The sequence below is a fragment of the Herpailurus yagouaroundi genome, unplaced genomic scaffold (genome assembly GCF_014898765.1).
Source record: "Herpailurus yagouaroundi ecotype Mexico unplaced genomic scaffold, PumYag 194, whole genome shotgun sequence".
Classification (NCBI taxonomy): domain Eukaryota; kingdom Metazoa; phylum Chordata; class Mammalia; order Carnivora; family Felidae; genus Herpailurus; species Herpailurus yagouaroundi.
Genome location: NW_024412425.1, coordinates 2390723 through 2405377, shown reverse-complemented (window position 1 = coordinate 2405377; position 14655 = coordinate 2390723). Strand labels below are relative to the sequence as shown.

The 14655-nt window shown below is 37.7% G+C and overlaps 1 protein-coding gene across 4 annotated transcripts in view; it reads right to left on the bottom strand.

Annotated features, from left to right (window-relative positions):
• The window catches only part of ZNF383 (zinc finger protein 383), a 101127-nt gene extending 90388 nt beyond the window's left edge, over positions 1-10739 (bottom strand). For 2 of the 4 annotated variants that reach the window (XM_040445686.1, XM_040445691.1), the window contains exons 1-2: positions 10431-10739; positions 9543-9610 (exon numbers count right to left, since the gene is read on the bottom strand). The gene's annotated coding sequence lies outside the window, so the exon portion shown is untranslated. The remainder of the gene's footprint in view (positions 1-9542; positions 9611-10430) is intronic. The other 2 variants (XM_040445684.1, XM_040445689.1) reach the window with 1 other exon arrangement.
• Positions 10740-14655: the final 3916 nt, after the last annotated feature.

The following is a 14655-nucleotide window of genomic DNA, read 5'->3' as shown; positions in this document are numbered from 1 at the left end:
ATAATAAATAAATATAAATAAAAATTTAAAAATAACCCCTCATTACTCATCTCTTCCAAAAGTTTCGTGATATTCTGACTTACTTTCCCATATGAGCATAAATCATTTTAAAAAAAAGGTACTGGTATTTTTCTTGGGGCTGCATAAAATGAATGCGTTAACTTTAAGGAGTTTTGACACCTTTATGATTTTGAGTCTTGCTTTCCTAGAACACGGAATACTTTTCAATTTACTCAAGTCAATGTTTGTGTCCTTCAGGAACAATGAAGTTTTCTCCATATGTATCATGCTCACTTCTTTTTCAGATATTCCTGGGTATTTTATACTATTTTTGTGCCTGCTATTAATTATATGTATACATTGTAAGTATAGTAATTAATGCACATGTAATATAATAATTATAAGTATATAAATTAACGAACACAATATTTATCTAAAATTACATATTTATATTATAATGTTTATTTATTTTTGAGAGAGAGAGAGCGAGCGGCAGAGGGGCAGAGAGAGAGGGAGACATAGAATCTGAAGCAGGCTCCAGACTCCAAGCCATCAGCACAGAGCCCGACATGGGGCTCAAACTCACAAACTGAGATCATGACCTGAGCCAAAGTTGGATGCTCAACTGACTGAGCCACCCAGGCGCCCCTATATTTATTATGTTATATATAAATGTTATATATATACATTGTTATTTACTTATTGTTATACTTTTTCCAATGTATCTTCCATCTATTTTTAAGTATACAAAGTTCTATTCATTTCTGGATATTGACTGTGTACCTTTTTGAATTCTCTTATTGTTTGTATTAGTTTTCAGTCTGTAATAGGATGTTAAACTATGCCTCTCTCATTCCCAGTTTAGGAGAAGCCCTGGAGAAGAAGAACAAGACAACAGGGACCATGAAACTCTCCATTCCACAGTGAGAACCCTGTCCATCTTATGTGTCCTGCAAAAGGAGCTGGCTGCAAACTGATTGTGTGCCTTTGGTTCAATTCAACATCTATTCTAAAGGTATTTCGGAGATTGGAGCATGTATGAGAGAAGGCTGTCTTTGAGAGAAAGATCTATTTCTGGAAAGCACTGCTGTGCTCTGTTATTTCTCCTACCTCACAAGGACAGAAAAGTAGGACCCAAGTGCCACCAGGGTTCCAAGTAGAATGTGACAGGAGTTCTTGGGAAAACTTTCCTTATGTTCCAGAGTTTAGGAAGCACAAAGACTGTGGGGCCTGATACCCTCTTGGGACTAGATATGGGCCCCACAGTAGGAGTGGGCAAAGGTCTAGGTTTATTCTAAACCTACCAAAAGGATTTCCAGCTCTAGAGAAGAGCTCCATGGAGGACTGATGCCCAAAGCCTGAATGTAGGAACTGTAAGCAGCTACCTGGAGTAGAGCCATTGCCCTCTCCTTAGAAGTAGGCAGATGTGGGGTGCCTGGGTGGCTCAGTTGTTTGAGCGTCTGACTTCGGGTCAAGTCAAGATCTCATGGTTTGAGAGATCTTCAAGCCCTGCATCAGGCTCACTGCTATCACCCTGTCAGGGCACAGCCCACTTTGGATCCTCTGTCCCCCTCTCTCTCTGCCCCTCCCCTGCTTGTGTTCTCTCTCTTAAATAAATAAAACATTAAAAAAAAAAAAAAAAAAAAGGAGTAGGCAGATCTGAACATGGCCCAAAGCAACAGAGAATAAGCATCCATACAATTAAGATTTTTCTTTTCCTCTCTTTTTGCTGCTTCCTACTTCAAGGAGTTGTCTAGTGTGACAGAGGAAAAAGAGAAGCAATCATCAAGCTTTTTCACTGGAAGCTTCCAGTTCAAGGAGCCTGGAGGTTAAAGTTTTATCTTTATTTTTTTTGAGAGAGCGAGAGCACATGTGCTAGCAGGGGAGGGGAAGAAAGAGAGGGAGAGAGAGAGAATCTTAAGCAGACTCCATGCAGAGCCTCATGAGGAGCCCCAAGAGGTAGGGCTCAATCTCATGAACCATGAGATCTTGACCTGAGCCAAAATCAAGAGTCAGATGCTTAACCAAGCTACTCAGGCACCCCAAGAGGTTAAATTTTTTTAAAAGTTCACAGCATTGATTAGTACAGTGAAATGAACATTCTAATTACTAAAATGAGACCCATTTTTGGACTGAAAGAAACCAGAGGACTGTTTATTATCCAACCATAAATGAAACACTTATCCATAGGCAGAAAATGAACTGGCCTAGAGAAGCGTGATACTAGAAGTTATAGGAAAAAAATAAAGCAATTGTGTTTTAGTTATTTCCTATGGAGTACTAGTTTTCTAATGGATTTAGAAAAAAAACAAAAAAGGTTAAATAATAACTGCTGAAATTGCTTTCTCCCTGATTTTATTGTGAATATTTCTGGTATTTCACCATTAGGCCTTAAGTTAGTTTTGCTTTTTTTTTTTCTTTTAACTTTAATTTTTAATTTAATCCAAGTTAGCATATAGCACAATAATGATTTCTGGAGGTTTTTTTTTTTTTTTAACTTTTTAATACAGAAGTTTCCAAACATACACAAAAGTAGAGTTTAAATAGTATGAAAACCCTCCATATACCCATTAGCTTCAATAATTATCAAGTCATAGCCAATCCAGACTCTCCTCCACTAATTTTAGGTTAGCTGTAATTTTTGTTTTAATAGTTTTATTGAGATAATCTTCAACATACTGTATTAAGTCAATCATTTAAAAATTTTAAATTCTATGTCTTTTAGTATATCACAATCTAATTTTAGAACATCTTCATTTCCCCTAAAAGAAACCCCATTTACAGTCTCCATTTTCCCCTCCTTCACCAGCCCTGAGCAAACACCAATCCACTTTCTGCCTCAATGGACTTGCCTATTCTAGACATTTCATATAAATGGAACCATATGATATGTGGCCTCTTGTGACTCGATTCTTTCATGTAGCATGTTTTTATATCCATGTTATAGAATGTTATCAGAACTTCATGCCTTTTTATTGCTGAATAACATTCCATTGTATGGATATATCACATTTTGTTTATGAATTCATCAATTGATGGGCATTTGGATTATTTCCACTTTTTGGCTATAGTGAGTAATGCTGCTATGAACATTCATGGACAAGTTTTTGTGTGAATAAATGTTTTCAGTTCTCTTGAGTATATACCTAGAAATGGGACTGCTAAATCATATGGCAACTGTTTAACTTTTTGAAGAACTGCCAAACTGTTTTCTAAAGAAGTTGAACCATGTTGCATTCCACCAGCAATTTCTCAAAATCTTCATCTTGTTATTATCTCTTTTTCATCATAGGCGTCCTTGTAGCTATGAAGTGGCATCTCACTGTGGTTTTAATTTACATTTTCCTTATGACTAAAGATGCTGAGTGAAGTTAGCTTTTAAGAACCCAGTTCTTGAAACTGAGAACTGAGGGTTGATGGGGGGTGGGAGGGAGGGAAGGGTGGGTGATGGGTATTGAGGAGGGCACCTTTTGGGATGAGCACTGGATGTTGTATGGAAACCAATTTGACAATAAATTTCATATATTGAAAAAAAAAAAAAAAGAACCCAGTTCTTTAGAATGCTTTCCTAATGTAATTTCCACGACAGTCCATTACTTTCCCCAAGGCATTCCCATTCATGTTGGAAGAGGCAATAACTTTATTTCCTATTAAGGACAAGGAAATTGAGGGTGGTATGAATATTCTGAATGGCTGATGGGACAGGGGAACCAGCACATCTTTGCATGGTTTTGGCTGGAAGAAGGGATGATGGAAGTAATTAAGACAGAAAGGGCATAGGCCCAATAAAACTGGGGAGACTGACACTAATCTCGATTCTCTTTAGTAAACTCCAGGCATTCAGTTCATTTTTTCACCTGTACAACCGATATTACTTTAATCCAGAGTAAACCTGCTCAAAACACTGAGTGCTAATCTTGAAAAAATACTATCTGTATTCTAACTCTCCTACTCTTGTGACTGCTAATTTTTAGGTAAATAGAGTCATAAGGAAAGTTAATAGTCTTATGAAGTTACAGAGTCACCATTGGAGTTTTCAATCACTGTGTAATGAAGCTAATATTTAACAGGGGCACGTACCTGTTGTGCCCATAGCTTCTTTCCTGAGGAAGAAGGTGCCCACCTGAATATAAAATTTAAGTCTTGTTTGATCATTTTAAAAAAGCAAATTTTGGGCACCTGGGTGGCTCAGTTGGTTAAGCGTCCGACTTCGGCTCAGGTCATGATCTTGCAGTTTGTGAGTTCGAGCCCCGTGTCAGGCTCTGTGCTGGCAGCTCAGAGCCTGGAGCCTGCTTCAGATTCTGTGTCTCCCTCTCTCTCTGCCCCTCCCCCATCACACTGTCCCTCTCTCTCTCCTTCAAAAATAAATAAACATTTAAAAAAAAATTTTTAATAAAAATTCTATTCCATAATAGACATTTCTTGGGGAAATATCTCAAATTTAATTACTTCCTCAATTAACTGCTAACCTCTTGCCCCCAATAATCTATCAAAGTATGAGAAAGTTTTGAAGGTTGAAAAAATGACTTACCACAAGAAAGCCAAAAAAAAAAAAAAATCAATGTGAACACTAACTAAACCTTAAAAAAACATTTGAGGGGCGCCTGGGTGGCGCAGTCGGTTAAGCGTCCGACTTCAGCCAGGTCACAATCTCGCGGCCCGTGAGTTCGAGCCCCGCGTCAGGCTCTGGGCTGATGGCTCGGAGCCTGGAGCCTGTTTCCGATTCTGTGTCTCCCTCTCTCTCTGCCCCTCCCCCGTTCATGCTCTGTCTCTCTCTGTCCCAAAAATAAATAAAAAACGTTGAAAAAAAATTAAAAAAAAAAAAAAACTTTTGAGCTCTGGCGCCACTTAAAGTAGCCCAACAATAGCAGCACTTTTGCTCAACATAAACTCTCAGGTATAAGAGAGTCTTTGCATTTGGTCTTTTATTCAATTCCAAGTAGGAAAGGAGAGAAGTGAAGAAAAAAGAAAAGAGGGTTCCTGAATAGTAGCTGACTCCATGTCTTAGAACAGAAAAAAAATTGGCATGTTCTGCTGCTGCTGCTGCTGCTGCTGCTGCTGCTGTTGCCAAAAGATGATACTCTCAAAGTATCAGGTGCTCTGCTGAAAGGATTCCCTTTAAGAGTCTCCTAAGGGGAGCCTGGCTGGCTCCATCAGTAGAGCATGCAACTCTTGATCTCAGGGTTGGGGGTTCAAACCCTACACTGCAGGTAGAGATTACTTAATAAATAAAAGTTAAATAAAAAAGACTCCTAAAGGGGGCCCTCTTTGGCCACATAGTGAAAATTTATACAATATACTAGGAATACCTCTCCTGCCACTCCTCCTTGTATTATGATGGAGTCTACTACAACCAACAGTTGATTAAAACATTGAAAAATGCTTTAAGTCCATAATAACATGTGAGAGAAAAATATAAAGTGCACAAAAGAGAGTGAATAAAAAAATTTTTAACTAGCCATAATTAGTGAGTGATTATAGGTATGTGTATTCTTTCTCATCTTATTATTTATATTTCTGGTATAAGTGCTTGTTTCCACCTATATAATCTGAAAGGTATAGACTCAAGGAACTTTGAAAAAAAAACAGCCTTAGAAATAGGAAAAACTGGGGTGCCTAGGTGATTCAGTCAGTTGAGTGACTGACTCATAATTCTGGCTCAGGTCATGATTTCATAGTTGTGAGATGGAGCCTCATATCGCACTCCACGCTGGGCATGGAGCCTGCTTAAGATTCTCTCTCTTTCTCCCTCTGCCCCTCCCACCTTCCAAAAAACGAAATAGGAAAAACTGTACTGACACCAGGAAGGACCCATCACACCTGTGGCCTCACACAATAACCCTGGATAGAGGGTACTTCACAGTTAGTCGGCACAAGTGGGCACGCACAAATCCAAGTAGAAATAAGGTAGGATAAAATAATAAGCTGAATGTCCCAAATGAGAGCTCACTGCAAACTCAATTCTTATTATCACCTATGAAATAAACATTTTATTAACAAAATTAAACCCCGAATAATTAAATAGTGATATTAATTAGGAAGATTTAGTTCTTTTTAAGAACACCTAGCCTAGCCCAGTACATCTTCATTACAGGACAATGAGCTGTGATGACATTGCAGACCATGCAAAACTTTAAACACACATCACATCCAATAGAAATCTGTATTAAAAGCAGAAATTTACATGTCTGATGAAGTATAAAAAGGGACTCAGCACGATGATCACCAGGCTCAGGTTCTAATCATCTTATATTGTGCAACTAAGTCCCAGGTATGAACCAAGAATTAAGTGAGAACTCAGCCTTTCTCCCATCTGAGTTGGTAATCTGTGTCTTATTTCTTTTTTTTTCTTTACATTTTTCTAGAGGCTTATCAGTTTTATTAATTCCAAAAACAAAATTTTTGGCTTTATTAATTTTCTCTATTCTACATTCATTTCGTATTTCAATATACATAAATTTTTATTTGAGTTCTAATTCTTATTATTTCCCATTTTTTGCTTACTTTGGGTTTTAGTATACTTTTTCTTAACATCTTGAGTTAGATCACTAATTTTTCAATGTTCTTTACTAGCAGATCTATATATTTTCCTCAGGTTCAGCTTTAGCAACACCACACATTGTGATATATTTTCGTTGTCGTACAGTTAACAATATTTTTTAATTTCCATTGCAATTTCTTCTTTGGGTCACTTGTTATTTATAAATACATTGCTTAAATCCCAAATATTGCGGATATTTCTAGGCATCTTTTTGTTACTGACATCTAGCCGAATTCCACTCTGATCAGAAAACATACAGTATGGGGGCACCTCGGTGGCTCAGTTGGTTAAGTGTCTGACTCTTGGTTTCAGCTCAGGTCATGATTTCATGGTTTGTGGGACTGAGCCCCGTGTTGGGCTATAGGCTGACAGAACAGAGGCTGCTTGAGATTTTCTGTTTCCCTCTCTGTCTCTGCCCTTCCCCCACTCACTCTCTCTGTCTCAAAAAAAAGGTAAATAAACTTTTTAAAAAATTTTAAAAAGAAAACATACAGTATTATTTCAGTCCTTTAACATTTATTGAGATTCCCTTTATGGTCCAGCATATGATCGGTTTAGATAAATATCTCATGCATCTGAAAATAATGTATACTGCAGTTGTAAGGTACATTGTTCCACATATGTCAAGTAGGTCATTTGTCAATTACGCTGTTCCAATATTATACAACTTTACTGGTTTTATATTGATTGTTCTGTCAGTGAGAAGTGCTGTGAAAAGTGAGAAAAGTGCTAAATATCCCCTACTATGATTGTGATTTGTCCAACTACATCTTTTAGTTCTGTCAAATATATTTGAAACATTTTACAATGGTATGTACATTTAGGAGTGTAATATCTTACTGGTTGACTGACCTTTTTATTATAAACGATTTTTCTTTCTAACAAAGCTTCTGTTCTAAAGTCGGTTCTCATACAATGAAGTGAGAGTGTAAATTGATAAAAATCTTTTAAGAAAACTATCAGTGTATTTTAAAGCTGAATATATGCATAACCTACAACACAAATATTGCACTCTTATGGATATACCCAACAGAGTGCATTCACATGTGTACCAAAAGACATGTACAAGAATATTCAGAGTAGCCTTGTTCATAATAGACCCAATCTGAAATCTTGAAAATAACTCAAATGCCAATCAATAATGGAATGGATAAATTGTGTTCTATTCATACAATGTAATTTTAAACAGCAATAATAATGAATGACCCACAACTACATGAAGCAACATGGATGAATCTTGCATATTCATACTACATAATATTATTACATATTACATTCATATTACATGTGAAATAAAATGTTAAACAAAAAAAGCCAAGCACAAATTGTGTGGTACTATTTATATAAAATTCCAGAACAGGGAAAATTAATCTATGGCTGTAGAAGATAGAAAGATAGAATAATGGTTATATTTGGGAGAGGTGAGTAGTGAATGGGTGGGACAAGAATCAGGCTTCTAGAATGCTGGTAACGTTCTATTTCCTAATCTGATTTGGGATCTGGTTAAATGAATATGCTTACTTAAAAAAATTCATCAAGTCATATATTCTTTGATTTCTCTACTTTTGTAATGTATTTTATACCTTAAAAACAATATGATAGGGGCGCCTGGGTGGCGCATTCGGTTAAGCGTCCGACTTCAGCCAGGTCACGATCTCGCGGTCCGTGAGTTCGAACCCCGCGTCAGGCTCTGGGCTGATAGCTCAGAGCCTGGAGCCTGTTTCCGATTCTGTGTCTCCCTCTCTCTCTGCCCCTCCCCCGTTCATGCTCTGTCTCTCTCTGTCCCAAAAATAAATAAACGTTGAAAAAAAAAAATTAAAAAAAACAAAAAACAATATGATATACCTTCGTATCTGCAGAGAAAAAAATTAAAATGCCAAGGTATTAGAGAGAAAACAGATGACTATGTTTATAAACTGCTGGTAGGAATTTAACTGGTACAACCATATTGAAAACCAGCTCAGTATTATCTAGTAAATTTGAAGATATACACATATCCTTTGGCTTAGCAATTCCATTTGTATGTTTATACCCTAGGAAAGCATGCATATGTGCACCAGAGTACTTATAAAAATATGTGTAGAGCAGCCCTTTCAAATCAACCCCAAACAGGAAACAACCAATATCTAAACATATAGCTGTGGTATAACAATAAGGGTAAATCTAAGAAATACAATATTGTGAGGAAAAACAAGACTCAAAACAACACTACCCAGCAGAATTAATTTCTATAAAGTTAAAAAGGAAAACCTAGACTATATTGCTTAAGGATGTGTAGATATGAGGTAAACTTTTTTTTGTTTTTAAACATCAATAAGAAAATACATTATCACCAAAGTCAGAGTTACTTAAAGAGGTGAAAAGAAGTTTATTCTTGGGGCAGGACTAATAGAGGCTACTGGAGGGCTGACACAGGTTCCTGTTATATTAGAGGTGCCCTTTATAATTACTTCTTAAAATGTCTATATTTTAAGCACTTTTGTGTATCTAATATTTAGGAATTTTTAACAAAGGAAAAACTAACTATATAACAGCTATAAATTTTTCCTGAAAACATAAGATATGAAATGATGAATACTATGAGATTCCAATCTTGAAAATAATGTATACTGTATGTACATAAGGAAATGTATTAGGAGGAAATTGATGAAAATATATATATTTATATCTGGGTAGTAGGAGCTTACTTTTGCTCTCTGTAACTTTCCATTTTCCAAATTCTTTTATCATGGTGTGTGTGTGTGTGTGTGTGTGTGTGTGTGTGTGTGTGTGTGTGTTTAAAAGAAGCAAAAGCTTAATACATAGGAGAAATGGAGCTATTTTCTAAATTAATATGTGAACACTATGTAGACGGAAATGATGGAGAATACTGGGATTGTGTGCCCACCCTACAGCATCTCATCATTTTCTTTAATGAGAATTTGTAGGAACCAGGTCACTTGATGAGTCTATGTTAAACAAGGCCAACCAGAAGAAAAGCAAAAAGTAAACCTCATCGCACCTTTTATTTGGCTTGGTCAACAGCCATTCCTCCTTCTTCCTCTGGGGACCTACCTGAGAAGAGCAGAGCTGAGGAAGTAGAAAGGAATCATGAGATGCCAGGCCTTCCTTGTGGCCCAAACGACCAGAGCAGTAGTAGCTCTGGACTCACACCTACCACTCATGGAGAGAGATCAGAGTCTATGCTGTTGGGAGCATTCCAGTCTGAGCATGTCAGAAGGGGAGAAGCCTCTGCTGTCCAAGACCAAAATCTTGTCTTGACCTCACACAACCACTGGGACAACGCACACTGCCACCCTGGCAACAATGACAGGCACCCTCCAACTGCACACACGGTGCCACAAAAAATTACATGCTCATACTTACACATCCTCACATAGTCACAGATATGCAGTAGGCTTAGTTTTGCTAACGCTCATAAACCACAACCACACATACACATACACCCCTCAGGCAACAGTCATAGTCGCATAATCACAAGTTCTGTACACTCCCCACCTCCTACACACAATGTCACACAAAACGAACGCACACTATCACAGACCCACCATGGGGACAGCCACACCGACACACAGAGCAGCACAGTCAGAACCACACATTTACAACTGACATCTCCAGTTACACCTGCAAACAGAGGTCCGCGCATGGTCAGTCGCAATGACACACCCACCACAGAGACAATCACACCCCTACACAGAACGCCGCACAGTCACATAAGGTCACAGTCGTACACATGGAATCCTGTTCCTCTTGCCCCTTCCCCTAGTCCCACCAAGTCACACCTGCCGAGACTACGGACCCGCCCAGACCGCACCTTCAGGTTGCCCCGGTCAACCTACGGACGCATCTGCGCAGCCTGGTGGAGCCCCCCAAAACTTAGGCCGCTCACCTTGCAGTTACCCTTCCCGGGAGGCCGACGGTCGGGCAAGCGAGTGAAGGAGCGGCCCTGCTCCTGCGAGGCCTCTGGGAAATGTAGTCCGGAAGGAGTCTGCTCAGACAAGATGGCGCCTGGTGTTTCGATTTCCTGCAGGCGCAAAAACCTGGGTGAAGCCAATATCCTTGCTCCCCTCTCCATATCGCATCAAGGGGCCGTCCAGATCCACGCTCAGTCTCCAGGTTAGGCTCCCACAGGACACAGCCCACATATCCTGGAGATAAGCTTCCTCCATGGAGCTTGCCAGTCCCTGGGAGCCACATATTTCCTAAAAATAGAAAAAGGTTGCTGGGTTCCCACGGAAGTTGATTAGAGCCGAAAGAACTTCTGGGAAATGTAGTCTAGAGGTGGAAAGGGTGAGACTGCCTCCCATGTAGAGTGTCTTACATGACTGAACTTCACCACAGTGAAGAGAGGAGCCTCACCCAAGACTTTTTTGGGACTTGTATATGTTAACCTTAAAAACAAAACTGTCAGGGGTGCCTGCGTGGCTCAGTGGGTTAAGCCTCCAACTCTGGATTTCAGCTCAGGTCATGATCTCTTGTTGGTGAGGTAGAGCCCAAGTGGGGGTCCAGGCTGATAGCAGGGAGCCAGCTTGGGATTCTCTCTTTCCCTCTCTCTCTGTCCCTCTCCCACCTACTTATTCCTAATAGAAAAAAGAAAAAAAAGAGGATGGATATTAAAATGTAAAAACAGCTAAAAACAAACCAAATAAAAAAAAGACACTAAAGTTTTGGCTGAGCCTGTTATGAGTGGAAGAGGATGAAGGAAATAAAGTAAAATAAGTAGGACTTGGTGGAACAGAGTTTTCATGAGAATTCTGTAGGGCCGTAGAGTATACGGGTGCAGCTATTACAGAGATGAGGGTAGAAAAGAACTAAGAGGAAGAAAGTAAAGTGTGAAATAAAATGGCTTGTTATGAAAATTGTATGCTTCAGATCATGACAAGCCTGAGATTCAAATCCTAGTCCTGAAAACTACCATCTATGACCTTGAACTAATGATGTGTGCTGTGTGCACAACATATTCTACATCATCAAAAATCTTGAACACAGTATTTTTTTTTTCAGGAGTGTCATATGGATTAAGAAAACATGTGTAAAGCTTACACAAAATAAGTTCTTAAAGGCTATTACATTAAACACTCCCCAACTCATTATTTGAGGCCAGTATTAAACATAGAGTTACTGTATGACCCAGTAATTCCAGTCCTATACATAGATCCAAGAAAATTGGAAATGTACATTCATGCAAAAACCTATACACAATTGTTCATTGCAGCATTATTCACAATAGCCAAAAGTGGAAACAACCCAAATGCCTGTAAACAGATGAATGGATAAAGAAAGTGTTATATCCTTACAACAGAGTATTATTTGGCAATAAAAAAAACATGCCACAACACAGATGGCCCTTGAAAAAATTATTCTAGGTGAATAAGCCAGTCACAGAAGACCACATTTCATTTATAAAAAATGCCTAGAATATGCAAATCTGTAGATACAAAGAGTAAATTCAAGTTACTTAGGGTTGGCAGGGTTAAGAGGAATTGGGAGTGATTGCTGATAGGTGTAGGGTTTCTTTTTGGGGTGATAAAATGTTCTTGGATTAGATGATGAAGATAGTCATACAAACTCTATGGATGTGCTAAAAGTGACTAACTTGTACAACTTAAGAGTTAATTTTATGGTTTGTTAATTATATTTATTTATGTGCATACTTTTAAAAAGTTTGTTTTTAGTAATCTCTATATCCAATGTGGGGCTCAAACTCATGACCCTGAGATCAAGAGTTGTGTGCTCTTTTGACTGAGCCAGCGAGGCTCCCTTATGTGCATTTTTTTTTTAAATCAACTTTACCGAGTTACAATTTAGGTGCAATAACATGCACTCATTGTAAGTGAACAATCTGATGAGTTTGAACAAATGTAGACATCGTATATCTGAATTTGTGTAACCATTGGCGGGTTTATGCACTTTTGAGTTGTTTCCATATTGGCTAATATAAATAAATCTGTTATGAAGTATTTGTGTACAAATCTTTTGGTAAACGTATGTTTTCATTTATATTGGGAAATATGTAGGAGTGGAATTGGTGGATTATATGATTAGTGTATGTTTAATTTTAAAAGAAACTGCCAAGTTGTTTTACAAAGTTGTACCATTTTACATTCTCACCAGAAGTATATGAAAAGTTCCAGTTGTTTCACATCTCACATCCCTTCTATATTTGCTATTGTCAGTCTGTTTAATTGTAACCATTTGAGAGGGTTCAAATTGTGGCATCAAATTGTGGTTTGATTTGCATTTTCTGATGACTATGGATTTCAGCATATTCATACACTTATTAACGGTTCTTTTATTTCTTTTGTGACATCTTAAATTTTTTTCCATTTAAAAATTGGTTGTGTTTTTATTATTGAGTTGTAGTAGTTTTTATATACTTTGATGAAAGTCTTTTGTCAGACATACATATTGTAAATATTTCTCCCTGCCTAAGGCTTGCCTTTCTCAATTTCTTAATAGTGTCTTTCAAAAAGTAATTTTACTTTTGATAGAATCTAATTTATCACCTCTTTTCTTTAATGCTTTATGCTCTTTGTGTTCTTTCTAAGACAACGTTGCCTATCCCAGTGTTATTCTCCTGTGTTTGTTCGAAAGGTTTTATAGTTTTATTTTTTATCTTTTAGATCTATGGTCCACTTGAAGTTCATTATTGTGTATGGCATGAGGTAATAATAAAAAATACTTTTCCATATGGAAATCCAGTTGTTCTAAGCTATTTGCTGACAGTTTGTTGAATTACCTTAATGTCTATGGTAAGCAAGATATTAGGCTCCCCAAAATGTCCACATTTGAATTCCTGGAACCCGTTGTTACATGGCAGTGGGGATGAAAAGTTGATATTTAGCTGACTTTAAAATAGGGAGTTGTCCTGAATTATATGGTTGGGCCGAGTGTAATCACAGGGTCCTTAAATGGGGAAGAGGAAGGCGTAAGTGTCAGTGTCAGAGTGGTGTGAGGGAAGACTCAGTCATTACTGGATTTGAAAAGGAGGCCATGAGCTGAGGAATGCAGAATTTCTCAAAGCTGGAAAAGGAAGGAAACTGATTCTCTTCTAGAGCATCCAGAAAAGAATGCAGCCATGTCAACCGTTGACTTTAAGCAGTGAAACTCATTTCAGACTTTTAACCTAAAGAAGTATGAGATAACTATGTGTTGTCTTGAGCCACTAGGTTTATGGTAAATTGTTACAACAATAGGAAATGAATACATCAACTTTGTAAAAAAAAAAAAAATCAATTAACTATGTATGTGTAGGTCTAATTCTGGAATCATCTCTATGTTTATTCTTAGCAAATATTAATGTAAATAATTTTTATTGAGATATAACAGACAACATGAAATTCATTTTAAATTTAACAGTTCAGCAGTAGATTTTATTATATGCACAAGGTTGGGCCATCATCACTGTTATCTAACTCCAGAATATTCTCATCATCGAAAAAAGAGACCATGTACTTGTAGCACTCACTCTCCATTCCCACCTTCCTCCATCACTAGTTTCCAAAAATATACTTTCTGTTTGAATGGTGTTACCTATTCTGGACATTTCATATAAATACAATTATACATTTTGAAGCCATTTGTGTCTGGCTTATTTACTGATGCATACTGTTTTCAAGATTAATCTAGGATGTATCAGTACTTCATTCCTTTTTATTACTGAATCATATTCTATTGCACAAACATATACATTTTGTTTATCCATTCATCAGTTGATAAACTTCTGAGCTGTTTCTAGTTTTGGGAAATTATAAGTAATGTTGCAATGAATATTCATGTACAAGTTTTTGTGTGAATATATGTTTTCAATTCTCTCGTGTATATACCTAGGAGTGGAATTGCTAAGTCATACGGTAATTCTATGTTTAACTTTTTTTATCACACTTTTTTAATGTTTATTTATTTTTGAGAGACAGAGAGAGACAGAGCATGAATGGGGGAGGGGCACAAAGAGAGGGAGACACATAATCTGAAGCAGGCTCCAGGCTCCAAGCTGTCAGCACAGAGCCCCACATGGGGCTCGGCTCCAGCTCATAGACTAAAAGATCAGGACCTGAGCCCAAGTCTGACGCTTAACCAAGCCACCCAGGTGCCCCTATGTTTAACTTTTTGAA